The sequence below is a fragment of the Stegostoma tigrinum genome, unplaced genomic scaffold (assembly GCF_030684315.1).
Source record: "Stegostoma tigrinum isolate sSteTig4 unplaced genomic scaffold, sSteTig4.hap1 scaffold_364, whole genome shotgun sequence".
NCBI classification, from domain to species: Eukaryota; Metazoa; Chordata; class Chondrichthyes; order Orectolobiformes; family Stegostomatidae; genus Stegostoma; species Stegostoma tigrinum.
The window spans coordinates 52,670-57,500 of NW_026728292.1; positions in this window are offsets into that span (position 1 = coordinate 52,670).

Consider the following 4,831-nt stretch of genomic DNA (forward strand, 5'->3'; position numbering starts at 1 on the left):
TCTTGGTTACTCATTTCCCTTTCTGACACTTAGAATTTTTTTTGACACTTAGAATTCTTTTTGACACTTAGAATTTTTTTTGACACTTAGAATTTTTTTTGACACTTAGAATTTTTTTTGACACTTAGAATTTTTTTGACACTTAGAATTTTTTTTGACACTTAGAATTTTTTTTGACACTTAGAATTTTTTTTGACACTTAGAATTTTTTTTGACACTTAGAATTTTTTTGACACTTAGAATTTTTTTTGACACTTAGAATTTTTTTTGACACTTAGAATTTTTTTTGACACTTAGAATTTTTTTTGACACTTAGAATTTTTTTTGACACTTAGAATTTTTTTTGACACTTAGAATTCTTTTTGACACTTAGAATTTTTTTTGACACTTAGAATTTTTTTGACACTTAGAATTTTTTTGACACTTAGAATTCTTTTTGACACTTAGAATTTTTTTTGACACTTAGAATTTTTTTTGACACTTAGAATTTTTTTTGACACTTAGAATTTTTTTCTAAGTTTTTCCTTCTGGTTACTGACTTCCCTCGTCGGGCACGGGGATTTTCGACTTCCTCCTCCCGACCGAGGGGCCTCATTTTCGGGCATTTTCCTCAGATTTCCAAGCATTTTTAGACACTTTTCCCGACTTTTCCTGCTTACTGATTTCACACTTTTGGCCATTTTTATGCATTTTCCTGGTTACTGATTTCACGCTTTTGGACATTTTCGGAGGTTCCGACGGCTTTTTCGCCTTACTGCTTCGGGCACTTTGCTGACCTTTTCCCGCTTACCCCTTTCAAGGTTTTGGACGTCTCCGGTCGGGTCCGCGCCCCTCGCCCGGGCCGGAACGCCTCCCCGCCGGCCGAGTTCCTCGGGGTCGCCCCCTCGCCCGGGAAAAACCGCTCCCCGCCGTCCCACAGCACTCCGACTCGGCCAGGCAGCCTCACGGGCACAGCGACTCCTGCCCACCTCGGGAACCGACGCCCCGCTCGGGCTCAGGCTCCGAAAAACCACCACAGCGGGGCAGCTACCCTCAATGCAGCCGAAATTCAAACTCCTCCCCTCCGAAAGGCGCGCCTCACCCGGCCACGGCCTCGGAACTGCTCCCCTTCCTCGGGATCGGCCCCTCGCCCGGGAAAACCCGCTCCCCGCCGTCCCACAGCACTCCGACTCGGCCAGGCAGCCTCACGGGCACAGCGACTCCTGCCCACCTCGGGAACCGACGCCCCGCTCGGGCTCAGGCTCCGAAAACCCACAACAGCGGGCAGCTACCCTCAATGCAGCCGAAATTCAAATTCCTCCCCTCCGAAAGGCGCGCCTCACCCGGCCACGGCCTCCAAATCGCTCCCCTTCCTCGGGATCCCCCCCTCGCCCGGGAAAACCCGCTCCCCGCCGTCCCACAGCACTCCGACTCGGCCAGGCAGCCTCACGGGCACAGCGACTCCTGCCCACCTCGGGAACCGACGCCCCGCTCGGGCTCAGGCTCCGAAAAACCACCACAGCGGGGCAGCTACCCTCAATGCAGCCGAAATTCAAATCCCTCCCCTTCGAGAGGCGCGCCTCACCCGGCCACGGCCTCCAAATCGCTCCCCTTAGGCGAAAATTAAGCCCCCGTGGCCGATAATACCCCTCCTTGATCGTGCACAAGGGCAGCTCCAAGTTGAACGGGCTCAGGCTCCAAAAACCCACAACAGCGGGCAGCTACCCTCAATGCAGCCGAAATTCAAATCCCTCCCCTTCGAGAGGCGCGCCTCACCCGGCCACGGCCTCCAAATCGCTCCCCTTAGGCGAAAATTAAGCCCCCGTGGCCGATAATACCCCTCCTTGATCGTGCACAAGGGCAGCTCCAAGTTGAACGGGCTCAGGCTCCAAAAACCCACAACAGCGGGCAGCTACCCTCAATGCAGCCGAAATTCAAATCCCTCCCCTTCGAAAGGCGCGCCTCACCCGGCCACGGCCTCCAAATCGCTCCCCTTAGGCGAAAATTAAGCCCCCGTGGCGGATAATACCCCTCCTTGATCGTGCACAAGGGCAGCTCCAAGTTGAACGGAGAAGTCAGTAACCAACCAAAAATAAGCTTGGTTACTGATTTCTCCCGTTGGTTACTGACTTCTCCCTTTGGTTACTGATTTCTCCCGTTGGTTACTCATTTCTCTTGTTGGTTACTGATTTCTCCCGTTGGTTACTGACTTCTCCCTTTGGTTACTGATTTCTCCCGTTGGTTACTGACTTCTCCCGTTGGTTACTCATTTCTCCCGTTGGTTACTCATTTCTCCCGTTGGTTACTCATTTCTCCTGTTGGTTACTGATTTCTTGGTTACTCATTTCTCTTCTTGGTTACTCATTTCTCCTGTTGGTTACTGATTTCTTGGTTACTCATTTCTCTTCTTGGTTACTCATTTCCCTTTCTGACACTTAGAATTTTTTTTGACACTTAGAATTCTTTTTGACACTTAGAATTTTTTTTGACACTTAGAATTTTTTTTGACACTTAGAATTTTTTTTGACACTTAGAATTTTTTTGACACTTAGAATTTTTTTTGACACTTAGAATTTTTTTTGACACTTAGAATTTTTTTTGACACTTAGAATTTTTTTTGACACTTAGAATTTTTTTGACACTTAGAATTTTTTTTGACACTTAGAATTTTTTTTGACACTTAGAATTTTTTTTGACACTTAGAATTTTTTTTGACACTTAGAATTTTTTTTGACACTTAGAATTTTTTTTGACACTTAGAATTCTTTTTGACACTTAGAATTTTTTTTGACACTTAGAATTTTTTTGACACTTAGAATTTTTTTGACACTTAGAATTCTTTTTGACACTTAGAATTTTTTTTGACACTTAGAATTTTTTTTGACACTTAGAATTTTTTTTGACACTTAGAATTTTTTTCTAAGTTTTTCCTTCTGGTTACTGACTTCCCTCGTCGGGCACGGGGATTTTCGACTTCCTCCTCCCGACCGAGGGGCCTCATTTTCGGGCATTTTCCTCAGATTTCCAAGCATTTTTAGACACTTTTCCCGACTTTTCCTGCTTACTGATTTCACACTTTTGGCCATTTTTATGCATTTTCCTGGTTACTGATTTCACGCTTTTGGACATTTTCGGAGGTTCCGACGGCTTTTTCGCCTTACTGCTTCGGGCACTTTGCTGACCTTTTCCCGCTTACCCCTTTCAAGGTTTTGGACGTCTCCGGTCGGGTCCGCGCCCCTCGCCCGGGCCGGAACGCCTCCCCGCCGGCCGAGTTCCTCGGGGTCGCCCCCTCGCCCGGGAAAAACCGCTCCCCGCCGTCCCACAGCACTCCGACTCGGCCAGGCAGCCTCACGGGCACAGCGACTCCTGCCCACCTCGGGAACCGACGCCCCGCTCGGGCTCAGGCTCCGAAAAACCACCACAGCGGGGCAGCTACCCTCAATGCAGCCGAAATTCAAACTCCTCCCCTCCGAAAGGCGCGCCTCACCCGGCCACGGCCTCGGAACTGCTCCCCTTCCTCGGGATCGGCCCCTCGCCCGGGAAAACCCGCTCCCCGCCGTCCCACAGCACTCCGACTCGGCCAGGCAGCCTCACGGGCACAGCGACTCCTGCCCACCTCGGGAACCGACGCCCCGCTCGGGCTCAGGCTCCGAAAACCCACAACAGCGGGCAGCTACCCTCAATGCAGCCGAAATTCAAATTCCTCCCCTCCGAAAGGCGCGCCTCACCCGGCCACGGCCTCCAAATCGCTCCCCTTCCTCGGGATCCCCCCCTCGCCCGGGAAAACCCGCTCCCCGCCGTCCCACAGCACTCCGACTCGGCCAGGCAGCCTCACGGGCACAGCGACTCCTGCCCACCTCGGGAACCGACGCCCCGCTCGGGCTCAGGCTCCGAAAAACCACCACAGCGGGGCAGCTACCCTCAATGCAGCCGAAATTCAAATCCCTCCCCTTCGAGAGGCGCGCCTCACCCGGCCACGGCCTCCAAATCGCTCCCCTTAGGCGAAAATTAAGCCCCCGTGGCCGATAATACCCCTCCTTGATCGTGCACAAGGGCAGCTCCAAGTTGAACGGGCTCAGGCTCCAAAAACCCACAACAGCGGGCAGCTACCCTCAATGCAGCCGAAATTCAAATCCCTCCCCTTCGAGAGGCGCGCCTCACCCGGCCACGGCCTCCAAATCGCTCCCCTTAGGCGAAAATTAAGCCCCCGTGGCCGATAATACCCCTCCTTGATCGTGCACAAGGGCAGCTCCAAGTTGAACGGGCTCAGGCTCCAAAAACCCACAACAGCGGGCAGCTACCCTCAATGCAGCCGAAATTCAAATCCCTCCCCTTCGAAAGGCGCGCCTCACCCGGCCACGGCCTCCAAATCGCTCCCCTTAGGCGAAAATTAAGCCCCCGTGGCGGATAATACCCCTCCTTGATCGTGCACAAGGGCAGCTCCAAGTTGAACGGAGAAGTCAGTAACCAACCAAAAATAAGCTTGGTTACTGATTTCTCCCGTTGGTTACTGACTTCTCCCTTTGGTTACTGATTTCTCCCGTTGGTTACTCATTTCTCTTGTTGGTTACTGATTTCTCCCGTTGGTTACTGACTTCTCCCTTTGGTTACTGATTTCTCCCGTTGGTTACTGACTTCTCCCGTTGGTTACTCATTTCTCCCGTTGGTTACTCATTTCTCCCGTTGGTTACTCATTTCTCCTGTTGGTTACTGATTTCTTGGTTACTCATTTCTCTTCTTGGTTACTCATTTCTCCTGTTGGTTACTGATTTCTTGGTTACTCATTTCTCTTCTTGGTTACTCATTTCCCTTTCTGACACTTAGAATTTTTTTTGACACTTAGAATTCTTTT